This window comes from Chenopodium album, chromosome 14, assembly GCF_948465745.1.
Source record: "Chenopodium album chromosome 14, dcCheAlbu1.1, whole genome shotgun sequence".
Classification (NCBI taxonomy): domain Eukaryota; kingdom Viridiplantae; phylum Streptophyta; class Magnoliopsida; order Caryophyllales; family Amaranthaceae; genus Chenopodium; species Chenopodium album.
Window position 1 is genome coordinate 52,847,923 of NC_137847.1, and position 18,808 is coordinate 52,866,730.

Sequence of the window (18,808 nt, forward strand, 5' to 3'; positions counted from 1 at the left end):
AAAATAATTTTGTTCAGTTGTTTGTATAAACATTATGTATAATTTTAAGATTCATACAAATTACGCTATCAAAATAATTTTTCTATTTTTAATTAAAATAAATTTTATTGTCAAATGATTAATGTTGGAGGAAAAAATTGATACTCCTTATTAATATTATAATAATCTTGGACAATGATATATTTCAATACCTTATTTTTAATCTATGTTAGTATATTTGTAACTAAAAGATTAATAGTATATAGAATATATGTTAAAAAAAAATTAATTGAGTTTGATTGGATTAGATATGTTGTCAAAATAGAAATAAGTATTATTGTAGCTTATAAAATGGAAGTCATTAAAATTTGGCAAAAAAAAAAAAAAAAAAAAAGGAAAGTGCGAAAAGGAGGAAAAATTATTAATGACATCGTGACAAGTGTCATTTTAGGTTCGCTTTTAGTATAGGTTAATTAATAATGATGATTTTAAATGGGTTGGAGATATAGTAATTTGATTCTATAACAACAACAACAAATTCAAACAATTGCATGAACCAAACTCTAAAGAAATAACTGCTCATAATATATGATTAATTAAAAAAATAAACTACTACGTATAAATGTATAATAAATAACATGAAATACATCAGAGGCGGATGCACACTGTTTGAGTGGGGTCCCATGACCCTACTTGAGTATGAAAAAAATAAAAAAAATTCCTATGTAAAATTAATTTTTTCCTTGTAAAAATAACTTGTATTAAATGACCCCATTAAAATTCAACAAATGTATTTTGACCCCTTAAATATTTTTTCTGGATCTGTCATTGAAATACATGCATGTAACATAAAATAAAGTATTAGTGCATATAAGTTAATTATTACAAATTAGTATGGTAATATTATAAAGTATTATTAAGGTGATTGAATAGACATGGTAATAACATACGGAGTAGCTTATTAATATTCTTGTTTTAAATGAAAGGTTTTACACACTTGCATCGCCAAGACTCATGGGGCGCCTAGTCATGATGAGGGAGGGATGACACGTGACAACTCCATGTTGTATTGTTGTCTCTTTGAGTTTTAATAATATTACCTCCGTTAACTTTTATTTGCAACTTTGGAATATTTTATATCTCATAAATAATACCCCAAAGTTGCAAATAAAAGTTAACGGAGGTAGTAATATAGATTTCATCCAAAAAATAAACGATAGAAATTTGATTAACAAGGCATAGAGGAATTAAATTCCCAAATTTTGTAGGAATTCCCATTTAAAAAGTAAGTGCAACTTGTTCTCACATATAATGTTAACCAAGCAACTATCCATATACTCAATTCCCATTAAAAAAGCCAAAGTGAGTGTTAGGGGGGAGAAAGAATATTAAAAGTATTAAAATATAATATGAAGAGACCATTAGTGGAGATAAAAATAGTAAAATATCTTGATAAAAGTTGCTAAAAAAAACAGAAATAAAGCAAGTATAATAAAAATATAGTCGTAAAACAGAAGTGGACTAAGGGCTTGTTTAGTTCATCTTATTTTTGCTTATTTGAACTCTCGTCAAATCTAATCTGATTGTCATATTTGATCAAACTTTAACCTTAAGTATACGATAATTTATAAGGAAAAAATATATCAAGTGGGGTTTTGTTAGATTCGCAATAATGTGTATTATATTAATATGCAATTTTCATAATTTTTTTCATTACGAAATTAAAGATATTTAGCGATTAAAAATTGAACATAAAATGATGATTTGATTTGAACTTATTTTTTCTTATCTGATCTGAACTTATTATGTACGTTGAGTTACTAGATCAAAATTTACTCAAAAAAAATCTGAAAATAACAGTTATGTCATAAGAGTTTTTATATAGGTGTTCCATTAATAATCTTTCAAGAGTTTCAACCAATAACTATCAGATAACCTACGGATCTTTTTTTTTTTTTGACATATGCTTAGTAATCAAAGGTAAGGATTACAAAAGATGGAATAAGTTCTCTATGCTACTTAGAAGAGCTTTACTAGCTCCAAGATTACATAAAGTACAAATAAAACATAAGTACAACTTGCTCACAAGAAAATGCCGGCTTGAACACACAAGTTGCCTTCGAACATGCTGTAGGAGATCCCCAAATTTTCCTATGTTGGCTTTGGATCCCCATTTCTGTTATTTTGGGAAAAGTACGAAAAGGCAGATCGAGAACACGCGGTTGTTATTGGCATACATAAACTCGAGCTTAAAAAAGACACAAAGAGTCTTTAACATTTGATAAAATAAGTAGGAATAAAAGACGACCAAGGCTTAACGACACAATTTGAGTTCCTTTTACAAGATGCTTGGTACCCTTAACTGTGGGTACCTTTGACCCCTTCTCTAAGGAAGAGACCATTACCATACTAAAAAAACTCCCAAAAGAAACTTTTGGTAGCCCCCATGTTGGAGAGCAGGGTTGGGATAAAGGTTTTTCAAAGCAATAGATTGACAATCTATTACTAAGCTGAAACGGTGAATACCAAGTGATAATCCACCATTACTCTGTCGACTAGACAAGTAAAAAAGAGTAACAAAATAGAAAAACACAAGCCAAGACCACCTTCAAGAATCAAAACGAACCACAAACAAGGATCATCCCCGAAACTACCGGAACCCGAAAATCAAACCACTTAACAAGAGGCTTAACACACCCCCTTAGCCCCCCCCCCCCCCCCCCCAAACTTCATGTAAAACCACTTGATTAAACACAAATTAGCCCAATTAAAACAACAAAAAAATCGAAGAACAAAAACCTCCCAGCAAAATACCCAAAAACTAAGGAAGCTATTTAGCCAAAACATTAACAAACTTAACTCCGTAGGAAAAAAAAACTAAAACTGACCAAACCAACAAGCATTAAGCCAAGAAGAGGACTTACAGACCAAAGGAAAGGCATAAAATGAAAATCAAACCAAGATTTCAAAGTCAATCCCAAGAGACTCATGAAACCCTAACCCTAACTTCACCGTATAAGCGTCGCGATGACCTTTTCGATAATCCCCTGACGACGACGTTAAAGCTAGCCCAATATCCCTAAAAATATCAACCCCATCCCTGAAGTGACAGATCTGAACACAACTTGAAACAAAGCCTTCCCAGTCCTCGTCTCAGTCACGAAAAATACTCTTAAACACCATATAACGACCGCCTGAGAAGTGGAACCCTACCACGTGAAGACCCGGACCAAAAACCTACTTGAGAAAAGAGGAACTAACTTACTGTACCTGGCCTAAATCTCAGGAAACGATTAAAGAAAAAACCACTCAAATTTGAAACCCTAACCCTAACTTTACTCCAGAAAACAACCAAAGCGTTAGAGTTAGTCTTGGGAGATTGAAAAAACTAAACTAAACCTTTAATTGATGCTTGTCGACGACCGTTGATGAGTGGCGACAAGGGGAAAGGGTCACTAAAATGTAAAAATGGTTGAAAAAAGGGACCTACTTATCTTCTTATGAATATAAATAAAAGGTCCTAAAAATTAAAAAAGGCAAAAAAATATAAATTAAACTATAGAGTTTTTTTTTTTTTTTTTTTTAATTTTTTTTTTATTTTTGCTAAATTAATATGCATATAAATTTTAAATTTTACTATAGCATATTTTAAATACATTAATATACTTTGCTTATACAAGTATTTTATATACATAGTATATGATTATATTATTAAAATATTGAGAATGAAAAATTCGAGGATTGAGTAGACTTTTTTTTATAAATAAAATGATGATTGAGTAGACTTTGTTAATGAGTATATTTTTATTTTTTTTTGACAGGTCATAACTAAAAATAATTACATACATCCGGGTGTATAGTGCACCAAAGGGTATTTTTAAATGAAAAATAATCAAAAAAAAAATGAATAAACAATATCCTTGAATGCACCTTGCACCGGGTGTCTATAACAATTTCTCGATGGTAACAACTAATTTTGTGTGATCTAATCTAGAACTTAATTTATTCTAATATCATGTTAAATGTACAATTTACGTTAAAAAAATCAATTATTGATTTAATGCAATATATTGATGATAAAAAATAGGGTTCAAATCCTTTATCCCACTATTATTGTCAAGTATATTTATGTTACGTATAGAGACGTGTCAATTAAAAATCAATTTATTCCATTAGAAAAAATAACAACAAACGTGATTAAAGACATGTGTCAGTTAAAAAGCAGTTTGATAAAATAATTAAAAAATATTACTTCGTTTCCTAAAAAAAATTACTCCATAACCTTTAATTATATTTATTATTACTGATTCATATTATACCACTAAAAAATGTGTCAAAATGCAGATTCATATTATACCACTCTTTTAATAAGATCTAAACAAGATGAAATCGATCTTAAGGGAGAACAAATTTATCTTGTTTAAAAGTATTAATATATATATATATATATATATATATATATATATATATATATATATTAGGGGTGAGCTTGGGATGGGTACCCATACCGTTAGTATTAACGGTTCGGGTACCCGATAACCAAAATCACTAAAAGTGATACCCATAACCGGAACCGATAAGTTCGGGTACCCGGACTTCGGGTACCCGGATTTTCGGATCGGTTATCGGGTACCCAATAAGATATCCAATAATGATAATTAAACTTAATTATGTAGTTATTATGATATAATTAAAAACTAATTAACAACAATACCATATAATCTTGACCAAATTATTAATAATATTACTAATCATTGATATTATAAAGTGATTATGAAGTGAAGTAAAAGTTTAGATTTATATTAATAGATTTAAGTAGGGAAAAAAAGCAAAAAAATGCTTATCGGATCGGATCGGCTAACCGTTAATTTTAAAATGATACCCATAACCATACCCGATAACAAATTATCGGAACGGGTACCCGAACCGTTATGGTTATCGGATCGGGTACCCTACTTTTCGAAACGGTTACGGATCGGTTTTTCGGGTTTTCGGTTTTTCGGGTAGTTTTGCTTAGCCCTAATATATATATGTAAAAATAGAATTTTATCAAATATCTAACCAACAAAATGTAGTCCGTAGTTACAGCTTACAAGATTCCAATACTCTAATTATAAATTAATGAATTACTCGTACCATCTTTAATCCTTATCAACTTGATTCAAAACTAAATTTTATTTCCTCCAATTATAAATTAATGAATTACCAATTTTAATCCTTATCAACTTGATTCAAAACTAACTTTTATTTCTCCATTTATTTATTTATTTTAAAGGGATTCCAATTAAATTATTTTTTTAAGCTTAAAATTCATTAAAATAATACTACCCACAAATTACGCATAGGGTTTGAAAGAGGGTAGACATAGCTGGTTAGTTGGCAATTGATTCACTGTGGTGCCGTTGAAATCACTTAGTCAATAACTGTTACACGGCAAAGGTCGTGGCGGAGATGTTGGTGGTGCGGTGGCCAATGACCGGCATGAGGAGAGAGAAGGGTTGCAAGACCGTCGAGTCTTCACTACTTTGTTGCTAAACTTAACGAGTGGTTGTAGTCAGTCAGTTCAACTTAATTCATCTACTATGGTTTGATCTAAATCTGATCTAATTTGAAAAATATTTGAATAATTTTGAACAAAACAATCAGTCTTTTATCTAGAGTTATTACTTCAGTTTTCTGGATCGAATTCGTTGAGGTCGGTCAGTCGATGACTTGGGTCGGATTAGGTTTAATTATAAAATTGAGTCACGTTAAGTCATTGTGTTTATATGAATCAAAAATTTAAATTTGGTTTTTTTAAGTTGGGTTTTTGACACCTTTGTTCAAAGAGGCGTAACTAAAAGTGAACAGAAAAAATATAATCTAGTTTTAACGGAATATTAATGATTTTTTTTTTTGAAAATAGCTTTTGGGTTTATAAGCGGTAAATGCACATTTTATATAATATAATATATATATATATATATATATATATATATATATATACACACACGGAACTGATTACAACCAGACCTTATATGATTATATAATTTTACTAAGGGCCTGTTCATATTTACTGAACTGAACTGATTGGAGCTAAACTGAACTAATTGGAACTGAACTGAACTGAACTGAATTGAGCTGAAATGAATATTTTATGTGAGAGGAAAATTAAGAGCTGAACTGAACTGAACTGAAATTAAGTAAATATGAACAGGCCCTAAGTTATACGACGCAAAATAAATCACAATAAGGTCAAATGTTTAATAAGTATAAAATAATAAAAAATGCTATAGTTAAAAAAACAATAGAGAGGGAATTGTATAATTTTAATTAGATTTAACTAATTAATACTGTCCGATCTAATTTGAATAAAATATTTGAATTTGATCTAGTTTAGTGAACCAAACGACCCCTTAATGTATTATTTTACTTGGTTTAATTTGAATTATATATATATATATATGATCTAGTCTGAACCTTTTTTTTTTACGGAATGTATTTATTTTTACCTACTTAGGGCCTGTTCACATTTACTTAATTTCAGTTCAGTTCAATTCAGTTCAGCTCCAATCAGTTCAGTTCAGTTCAGTTCCAATCAGTTCAGTTCAGTTCAGCTCTTAATTTCCCTCTCACATAAAATATTCATTTCAGCTCAATTCAGTTCAGTTCAGTTCAGTTCAGTTCAGTTCCAATCAGTTCAGTTCAGTTCAGTTCAGCTCCAATCAGTTCAGTTCAGTTTAGCTCAGCTCAATTCAGTAAATATGAACAGGCTCTTAGTTTGAATTACAAGTACTTTTTTTTACCTGGTTTAATTTGATACTTTCTCCGTTCAATTATGATTTATACGTAATGTGTAAAATATAGTCATGTGGAATCTTGTTAGATTTGTCTCGTAAAATACTTTCACAATATCAACTTTTTATAATTTGAGTGTGAGGGATAGCTCAAGTGGTTAGAGCTCCCCTCTCAATTCTAGGTGATACTGGGATCGATTCTCATCACCCGCGCTTGTGGCTCTCTAAACAACAAAAAAAAACTTTTTATAATTTTAATTATATATTTTTCATATCTTTTTCATTTAGCTATGATTCACAACCTTTTTCGACAAGGGGGCTATCAACCTATTGTAATCGTGAAAAAAATTTCGTTTAATTCATCAGATTGTAATCAAATGATTAACATGATTTTTTTTTTATCCCGTACAGATCTTTAGTATATTTATATAACACAGTGTATTACTAATAAACGTGAATAAAAAATCGCATCTAGTTGTAGATCCATACCATGAGCCATGGCCATTAAAAAAAAAAAAAACTAAAAAGAGAACTATGTTATCTTGTTTGAAAGTAAAATCCATAATGAATTTATTAATAATAAAATTAGTTTTTTCACAAATTTCCATCCTTATCAACAAAACTTCATTCATAACTAACTAAGATTCTTTTTACTTTTTACTACTTTAAAAAAAAAAAAAAAGTTTCGTTTTACTCAAAAAAAAAAAAAAAAAAAAAAAGCTTAAAATTCTCCTTAATACAGCCGTATCATACGTTTAGGGTTTGAAGCTAATAAGGAGGTTAGGCAGTTTGGAGGGTTGACTTTTTTTTTTTTTTTACAAAGGTTTGACTTACTTAGTGTTATATATACATTAACATGAGATTATTGAGTTCATTAAATTTCATTGACATTCTTCATTATTTTATTAAGCAGTAAAAAAAAAAAAATAATGCATCTTCGTCCTACTAATAATTTTCCATCAACATCATACTCAACTTTCATAAAATGGACTCCGGAAGAAAACAAGAACTTTGAAAAATGTCTTACATTGGATTACCTTTACAAGATGGACGAAAATCTTCGCTTCCAACAAATCTCCAACCTTCTCGGCCAATCTAGAACTGCGCAAGAGGTTAAACTTCACTTCGACCGACTTGTGTAGGACCTTGATAGGATCGAAGGTGGCCAGGTTGATTACTTCCCACCACATTGGTGTGATGAGAAGGAGATCGAGAATAGTTGTCACATTATCTCAACTCCTCCCAATAAAAAGATTAAGAATAGCAGCAAAGGGTCTCAGTGGTCTGATGATGAACACAAGTACGTAATTGTTATTACTACTACTATGTAGTGTAAATATTGAACAATGGCTTAATTCTTTTTTGTTTTGCTTTTAGAAATTGTATAGAATAATTAATCAATGTTAATTACATGACTTACAATTAATATTGATCATTAATCTTTATATTGAGTACAGATTTTAACTCTACAATAATAATCTTGAATTAATCTTGAATTCTTGAACATAAACTATGATATAATTGATTATCATCAATGTTTGATTTATTTAATTTCATCTAATATTTACGTGTTAATTTTTTATTTTTCTTGAAAAACTAGGTATCTTTAAAGGTTTATTATATATGGTCATTCTTGTCTCAAACACAATAACCTTGAATTCTTGATCATAAATCTATGAAATATCATTAGTGTTTGATTTTATTTATTTATTTATTTATTTATTTATTTACTTAATATTTACGTACCTTTTTTTTTGTTACCTTTAAAATTTTGTACCTTTCCACCATGATTCAATAATCTTGAATTCTTGATCATAAATCTATGATATACCATCAATGTTAAATTTTCTTCATGTAATATAATCGGGTCATATTATCTTACCCTATATTTTCATTGAAGATATAATGCTTGAAGCCTACCTTTGATTTGGAAAAAAATAAATACTTTGTTGTATATTAAGTCTTGTAACCCTACTCTTTTATTTATTTATTTATTTTTTTCTGAAAATATACTGTTGATTTATTTTGCATACTATTTGCATGTTGACAACTTGAATATAAAAACCCTAAACCCGCCTTAATCCCCTATAAAAAAAACCCTAAACCCGCCTTAATTTTTGATTTTCCTATTGCAGGTTGTTCATTATCGGAGTGGAAATTTATGGACATGGTGATTGGAGAAGCATATCAAGGTCCGCTGTGCCAACAAGGTCTCCAACTCAAGTAGCTAGCCATGCCCAAAAGTTCTTTAACAAGAAAAAATGTCCGAAAGTCACTAAGAGGTCTAGCATCCATAACATTACTACCGTCAATGTTGATGAAGCTAAAGATCTCTATAGGAAAACGAAACTTTCATCTAATATGCTAGACGCGTATCTGCAAAAACTTGGTTATGGTCCCGATCAACAAGAAACACTTGCCTCTGGTTGTGTCCAACAAGAAGCTTATGTACCGGAGCCTCTAACAACACTTGCCTCTGGTTGTGTCCACCAACAAAAGACTCGTACACCGGAGTCTTCAGAGATGGATGAGCCTCTAGTGATGCTTCTCAAAGAACCTGTATTGAACACTCTAGAAGTACTTGCCTCTAATTGGCTTCAACAAGAAGCCTATACATCAGCGCCAAGCTAGGGCAAAGTATTAGTACGGCCAAGCTAGGGCAAAGTATTAGTACGTTTGGATGAATAAATTGGAGTTAACATGGCCGAATAAAGTTATCGTTGATTACTCGCATGCTAAATTTGCTGGTGAATTACACTATCTATCCAATAGGAGTACTATATATGATTGATTTATAATGCAAATATATTCATGTATTCTGGACTTCCTAAACAAAATCTTTGGAAGAAATTTCACTTTCACTACAATGAGAAATAAATTGAATCAGTTTGAATTTTTTTTATTCCATTAAAAAAAAATAAATAAATAAATACACAAACGTTACTATATAAAGACGTGTCAAGTAAAAAATCAATTTATTCCATTCGGAATAAATTACTCCGTAGTAAATATTACTCTCTTTGTACTAGACCAGCAGCTTATTATGCGCTCCCCAAACTCTTGATTTGGAAATTAGTAAATATCACTCTCTTCGTACTAAAATAATAGTATTCGGATGTTGGACTTTTTTCAATACTCATGTATTAGATTTGACCATAATTTTTTACTAATATAATAAATCATATTTTTATCATAAAGTATGTTGTCACATAGGTATTCATAAATAGTTTCATAATATAATTTTTGATTTAATTTTCATTTATATTTAGTTATATAAAAATAAAATCAACTTAATGCATCGACATGCATGTGTGCAAAGTTGACTATATGTGTCAGCGGTACGTTGTGAGACAAAGGGAGTACTTCAGATGTCAAGGCCTCAAGGGTTGACTTCAATAAAGGATTATCAAATAGCATTAGTTTCAATTGAAAGGGAGTATTCCATTCTATATATATTTCTATCCATATAGGTTTCTATATCTCAGAATAGAATATTAATCATATAATGTTTCACTTACAAAAATTAATACTTTCTCCATTTCTTTTTATTTGCAACATTTATCAGAAATTGAAAATTCATATTATTTGTAATAAACGTAATTTTTGATGGTGGAACATGTGGAAGTTTCAGAGCATCTGTGTTTAGGTAAGGGCGGTAGCTCATTCAACATACGGATAAAACTCAGCAGTTGGCTAACACACACGCAAGGCCGTAGAACAGACCTCTTCATCACATCCATGCATATACTACATGTATAATATATTTCTCTCTATCCCTTACATACAGTGGCGGAGCCAGGATTTTTACGATGGTAGGGCACCGTATCATCTAAAACCTTTTTATCAAAGAATGTTCATAATATCAAGACTCAAAATTACTTAGCAATCGTATTTGTCAAACCTTTATTATTCAAAAATACATCAAATATTACCCCTATTCAAGGCTTTAAACAATAACCTCGCTCATATTTTTTTAGATCTTTTATATTAGGTTTGGAATCAGATAGATCTTTCTTAACAAATAGGATTATCCAAAATACTAATTATAAGGATTTATAACTAATAATTCAAGTATACTCATACATGTAAAAAGAAATGTTAAAATTAAACTTGACTAGTTTTCAAGTTTTGAAAGCATATTATTATATCATCAATTTCATTATCTTAGGTAGAAAAGTAATCTTGCCCAATGTGATCAAACTTTTATGTTGGTAAGTTTTTGTGTTATTTAGGAAATTGGATGAATAGGACATTAAGAGAAAAGGAAAAAAAGGGGGGGGGGGTGGGGGACATTAAGAAGAATAAACAATGAGACGGAAAAAATAACAAAATGTTGGACGAGAGATTAGAACCCAAGACCTTTGATTGAAAAGGAAAAGCTCTAACCACTAGGCTACTAGTAAGCTATACCATAATGATGCACTTTATATTCTATTTAAACAAAATTTTGACAAAAATTTTTTTTTCTTGAAAAAACCTGGTAGGGCACGTGCCCTACCAGGACACACTGTAGCTCCGCCACTGCTTACATACTCACAATAAACTTTTGGCTAGCTAGGAATCCGCAACAACAAGTTTGTTGCAAATACATATAAAAAGAAACGGAGAAATAATTTGGTCTTATTAAACTAATAAGAGGCAGCTTCGATGAAGGGTACTATCTCCATAAAGTTTGGGCACATCGCACATGTGGAAGCATTGACTTGGATTAAATTTACATAAAAGCTACGTCATTATGCTACGTAATACGTTTATTTTGAAGGCTATAAAAAAGGAATGCATTCAACCGTTGAAGCACCAAGAAGAAACAAGCAAAATACTCATTGTTATTTCTTTATCTTATTCTTATATGATGAAGAGAAAGAAGCATGTTGAGGTTCTCTTACTAATCGTTGCCATTATATTCATGATGGCGGCAACTGGTGTTGATGCTTTTCTCTGCGCACATCAAGGGGAATCTTGTGTGGCTGGTTACTGTTGTGGTCCCACCGCCCCACCTTTATCCTGCACCGGTTGGTTCAGTGGTACATGCCAACCTTATTAGCCCATTGCAGCATCTACATACCTTCATTTCCTGCTTCAGTTGCTCTGTTTTATACAACCTCTGTTAATGTTTAGTTGCAAAAAAGGGTATTATCATAAAAAAAAAAAAAATCTTTTTTGTAACTAAAAATTAACGGAGGTAGTACTTTTATTTACTTAATTAATTTAATAAGCATCAAACTGCTTGTGTAGGAGACCATGGGTATATGTAACATTGAAATGTACTTCTACTTATGATTTATTATTGTTGTGTATAGCACTGTCAAAACGGTTTGACAGTTCGGTTTCGGTTCGGTTTGAAATCGGTTCGGTATTTAATCGGGTCGGTTTGGAATCGGTTTAATTGTCTCACGGGTCGGTTTTGGTTCGGTTTAAATAGTTTTCGGTTCGATTCGGTTTCGGTTTATTCTTAAGCGGTTTTAATTCGGTTCGGGTTGTAAACAGTCCGGGTAGTAAACGGTTCGGTGCAGACGGGTTGCGGTTTGTTAACGGTGCGGTGTAAACGGTTTTTATCCCGGTTCAAACAGTTTGGGTTGGAAACGGTTTCGGGTTAGAAACAGTTCAGTTCTTTTTTTGTTCAGTTTATAACTGGTTCGGTTCTTTTTCGGTTCAGTTTTTAACTGGTTCGGTTCTTTTTCGGTTCAATTTATAACTGGTTCGGTTCTTCGATTGTTTAACCACTTTAACGTTAGTCATATCGGTTCCATTTCAAGTTTACTAAATTACGGTTCGGGTCGGTTTTCGGTTTCAAAAAACAAATTGTTTATCGAGTTGTTTGGATTCAAGCAGTTAAATGGTTTTGGTTTGAAATTTGATAGTACTTGCTAACCTTTTGCGTTCACAAGTTTTATATAAAGTCGCGAATCATTTCATATTTAGGCATCATATTATAAACAAATCCTCATTGATTTTATAAATACATATTATGTTCTGTTTCAAGTTTAGTCATACTGATCTTACTAGTTTATTACGAAGTAGATTATAAGAGTTAGTGTATTAAACTATTAATGTATTATTGTTTTACAATTAGGTTATTATTTGCTTAATAATTTATATACTACGCATAGTATCATAATCATGATTTGATGAGTTCTTGTGAAATGGAAATTTGCAATTTGGTAATTCGATACTTGATTAGTCAACAAGACTGATAATTATGACTCGTTTATCATTATATATTTTCATGAAATTATGAAGATATTACAAAGTGCTTTGATTTGTATAATGAAAGAAAACACTAATGACTGATTAACAAGGTAATATTGATTAGTTCGGTTTTTAAATGGTTTGGTGCAAACGGGTAGCAGTTTGCTAACGGTTCGGTGTAAGCGGTTTTTTTGCCAGTTTAAACGGTTTCGGGTTGGAATCGGTTTCGGGTTAGATACGGTTCGGTTCTTTTTCGGTTCGGTTTTCTTTCAGTTCGGTTTATATTCGGTTTGGTTTGTTAACGGGTTCGGTTCTTATACAGTTTAACATTATTCGGGTCGATCCGGTTTCGGGTTTACTAAAATACGGTTCGGGTCGGTTTTCGGTTTCAAAAAAATCGGTTTTTAATCGGTTCGGTTCTCATTTGGGTCGGTCGGTTTCGGGCAGTTAAACGGTTTCGGTTTGAAATTTGACAGCACTACTTGTGTACCATGCTGTATTTTGTGTTGTTTGAGTTAACCAATCCCTTGTTTCAATGCATCTTGTGTACGGTTGGTCACAGTATGTGATCGCTTGTACTGCTTGTAAAAGAAAAAAAAGTAATCCCTATGATTATGACCGAGTAACTCCTATAATAATGACCGATTAACCCTTATAACACTAACAAATTAAGTAAACCCTATTACACTAACAAAATAACTCTCATAGTGGTTGGCCATTCCGTGTGGCCAACTACATATAAGAATTTAAGGTACACTTTGTTAAAAAAATTAATTACTGATTATATATATATATATATATATATATATAAGGGTCATTATTCTGTATTGGTTTGGTTCTTGGGGTGTGTGTGTAACTAATCTTTGCATAGAGTTGTGTAGGCTTCTAGGTTGAAGCTGATTGAGAGAGTACTCAGGGAGTATGAGTGAATCTAAGTTAGGGACTTACGTTGGGTAGGATAGGGTCCTACTGTGTAACAAGTTCAGTCTGGAACTTGTGAGTAAAGGTTTGAGTATAATAGGTTGTAACTTGTGTGTTTGCCCTATTATTGTGAATTGGTTTGGTTTTGAAAATCCCTTAGAACGGTCGAGGTTTTACTTCCAGTTGGGCCCTGGAAGGTTTCCTCGTAAAATATTGTGTGCATTGCAATTTCCTTTACGTTCTATTTTTATATTCCGCAAAAGTAGTCACTAGCAACTCCATACAATTTACCCCCCTCTTATAGTGTTCATCTCAACTAACATTTATGAACATAAATAATTATTTAGAGTAATTATCATTCCAATGTTTCCATATTGCTACCTACTTGATGTGTTTAAAAAAAAACGGTTACACTTTTGATAAGATAGAATTAGAAACGTGTCTAATTGCATCACATTGTAAAGATAAGTTTATGTTGATTAAGTTTCCTAATGATTAGGTTAGGGTTAAGCAATTTGTTGTACTATATATATTGTGCTTTATTTGTGACTAATGAGAACTTGAGGAGTTGATTTTAATCCGTCATTGTATCAGTCCTGTCAGAGGGTAGGTTAAAAAAACTAAAGTTAAAAATTGAGTTAAACTTTTAAGATTGATGAAGTGAGTAATACACGGAGTAAAAATTAAGTAAATAATTAATTAGTTTTTTTTTTGGAAAAGGGATAGTTCTAAGATCTTACTTCGTATATATTTTGACTTTTCAACTAACTTTAATCATTATATCCTAAATTAACCAGCATTTGATAGATTAATCTCTACATTTATGCACTAATATTTCAAGCTTGTGATATGTGGGTCCCTTCAATTTTTGGTTCGTTGGATAATTTTTTGAACTTCCGGTTTAATTGATTTGGGCCATTTTATTTTATGGACTAGTGAAGGAAGCCCAATGAAAAGTCACTGTAAAGAAGGAGAAAGGAAAAGTAGAAAACTTACACAATTTTTACACTACCCCCTGTGTAGCGTGCTGTACCTGCACCCCCCATCCCCACGACGTCGTTTTGTACGTTTTTCATGTTTCCATCTTTTTTTTTTCCTTTTTTCTTTTTCTGCCATTTTTGGGTAGTTTTTTAATTTTCCTTTTTTTTTTAAAAAAATGTCTTACTTTTTACTCAAGCTATGTATATATATCATTTTAAACTTTTATTTTCTCTCTCTTCAATTTATTTTGTTCATATTTTTTTCTCTCTCTTCAATTTGATTTCATCCAATTTTTTCGTTTGATTTTGATATTTGCATTTTCTTCTGATGGATGATTCTTCAATTTTTTATTTTGATCGAGATTGCGAAGCTGTTCTTCCATCTGGTGTTTCATTTGTTAATTCATTTGTTCATCAATGTAAGCTATTATGATCCAAATTTTATTATTTTTTTACATTATTGTGTTTATGTTATGCTCTGTTTTTATAATTTCTAGATTTGTTTGTATTTTGATGCTCTGTATTTTGTTAATTGATTTATGTTTCCTGTAATTTTAATTTCATATAATCGCAATTTTGTTGTTCTGCATGTTCATTGTGATTTTGATGCTTTGTAAATGAAAATGATTAGTTTATTTTGATGCTTTCTATTTCGCTAATTATTTTGATTTTGTATATCGATTTGATCTTCTGCATGAAAATTGCAAAAATCGCAGTACATTTTGTTTTGTTAGATCTTAATTTAAATTGTTTTTATGTTCTAATGTGTTTTAATTTGTTTTGTTTAATTGGTTAAACATTTTTAAGTTTTTTTGATCAAATGTAGTATGCTAAATAATCATGTTTATATGATCAGATGTTTTATTGTTTGTTACTGACTTACTGATATATTTTTTATTATTGTTCATTTTTAATTGATAAATGATCATTTGTGTTTACATGATCATTTTTAATTACATTAGATTTTAAATTTTTTTATAGTTGATTATTTGTTGTTTGTTATTGTACATTTTATGCTTTGATGTTGATAATAACTTTACTATATATATTAATGTAGTGGGAAAAAAGGATGGTATTGTTTATTAAGAAGCAGATAAGTCTGAATTATTGCATAAAGGATTCAAATTTGAAAACGAAGCTTATGAAATATATAATGAGTACGCTTTTAGGAAGGGTTTTGGAGTCCGAGTTGGGAAGAGCAAGTGGAGAAGAGATGGCTCATTATTGAAGAAACGATTTGTTTGTTCTAATGAGGGTTATAAGGATGATAAGTGTAGGAATCGTAGGGCTTATGAGAAGCTTGATGTTCGAACTGGTTGTAATGATTTTATACAGTTTTTTGTTGATCATGATGGTGTTTGGACATGTTCAAGACATGAAATGGTTCATAATCATGATATGATTCCTGTTGAAAAGAGGCATTTAATCAGGTCTCAAAGGAGTGTTAATAAAGAACAACTTCGATTTATTTGTACATTGAAAATGAGTGGAGTCAAAGTTTCTGATTCTTTGAGGGCTTTAAAAAAGGAGGTTGGTGGTTCTCCTAACCTTACTTTTACGGCTTCGGATGTGTAATGCATCATCATGTGATGAAGCTGCCAAACTCGATGGATGTGATAGCAATCAGTTGATAAAGTATTTTGCAAAGAGACATGTAGATGAGGCAGATTTTTATTATGATTTTGAGCAAGATGAGAGTGGTGCCTTAGTTAGTTTTTTTTGGCGTGATGGAAGAATGCTCAGAGATTATCATTACTTTGGAGATTTATTGGTCTTTGATACAACATATATAACTAATAAATATGGAATGATTTGTGCTCCCTTTGTAGGGTTGAACCATCATGGTAACAATGTGATGTTTGGTATGGGTTTTATTCTTAATGAACGCACTGATTCTTTTGATTGGTTATTTGATACATTTCTTTATTCAATGGGAAAGAAAATTCCTATCACTATTATGACTGATCAAGCACAAGCAATTGCAGCGGGTATAAGAAACATCTTCCCTTCAACTGTCCATCATCGATTATGTGTATGGCATCTTGAACAAAATTCGAAGAAGCATATTGCAGCGTTGAGAGGTTTGGATGGTTTTACAGATTTGTTCAGCTATTTATTGAAATATTATGAAACCCCTGCTGAGTTTGAGTATTTCCGGAAAAGGTAATATCATTATATTTTATACTTTTTGTCTATTTGATAATTCTGAAAATATGATCATTTTATGATTTATATATGTACATTACGTGTTTACATTTGATCATTTGGAATAGTTTTATTATTTGGAAATTGTACATTTTTATGGTTATATAAGTGATCATATTTAATTTTTAAATATGAACATTTATGTTTATATAAATGTTTATACAAGTACTTGCTGTATGTTCATTATTGAAATGATAAATGTTCAGTTTTGCTTCACAGAATGTTGGTGAAATATAATTGTGCAAATGATGATTGGTTGTGTGATTTGTACAAAATAAAGGAGATGTGGTGTCCAGCTTTTTCTAAGAAGTTTTGGTCTGGTGGTATTCTATCTTCTCAACGTAGTGAAACTACTAATAAGTCAGTTTCTCAAAGACTTAATAAGACACAAGGTCTATGTGACTTTTATCATGTTTTTCTTGATGTTGTTTCTGAGTGGAGAAGCAAAGAAGGTGGCAGAGATTTCAATAATTTGAAGGGAAATAGACATTTAGCTTTTGCTAACACTAGGATCTTAGTTCATGCAAGATCTTTGTATACTATTCAAGCTTATGTGCTCTTTGAAGAGCAGTTCATCAAAGGTACTGCATATGATCATCAAGATTCTGGTTTGTGTTTTTCTGAATATTCATATCATCTTTGGCATCATGGGAAGGACATGATTAAACATGAAGTTGTTTTTCATAAAGAAACACATGCAATCTTTTGCACTTGCAAGTTCTTTAGTGAAACTGGTTTGCTTTGCTCTCATTCTCTACAAGTATATCATTTGCATTGTGTGCGCAATATTCCACAAGAGTACATAATGAAACGGTGGACAAAGGTTGCTATGTGTAGCTAGTCATGGTATTGAATAACCAACTTTGAGAACTAATGTTGTGTCTACTAGTGTGTGGAGGTCACAAACACTAAGGAAATTTGTAAAGTTGGTAACAATTTGTCAAAATTCATTGAATGCAAGGGCAGAGGTTGATTGTTATTTTAACCTTTTAAAGGAAAAGGTTGAGAGTGTTTCTGGTGCTATAAATTTTAGTGAGCCTGCTGAAGGTATTGAAATTGTTGATCATGAAGTCAAGAATCTACCAAAATCAAGGCCTGCTGGTGAGAGGAATTTTAGGCCAAAGAGTGCCTTAGAGAAGGCATGCAACAAAGAAAAGGGTAATTGGAGGAAGAGAAAGGCAATATATACTCCATATATAAGAGCTAAAGGTCAAGCTGTTGTACAGGTAATTATGATCATTTATCTTTTCATATATGTTCATTACTTTCATTACATACAATTATATCTTCAGGAATGAACATTTATATATTTATATTTGATTATGTATCTGAAATATATTTTTATTTTTTATTTTTTACTAGGATTTTGATGAGAATGGATTTGCAGTTAGTTATGCCAATTCTATAAATGATCCTTCTGACTTGATTGTAGAGAATAACCCATTACATCAGGTTAATTTATTTATTTTCTTTGTTTTATCTTTATTTTATAAACTATTAATTTATAATAATAAATTGTAGGTTGGTAGGAATGTAGTTATAGAAGATATGCCTTCTAGCTCAAAGGATTCTGATTAGAGTGTTCTAAATGATGCTGATCAGGTATCTAAAGAATGTTTAATAGTTGCATTTTGTACTTTCCATTTTATATGTACATTATTAACATTTTTTACATTTGTTATTTCAAAGGCTATTGGTGAAAACTCTTTTCAATCCAATATACCTGTTGATCCAGATATTTCTGCTATTGCAAAGGTT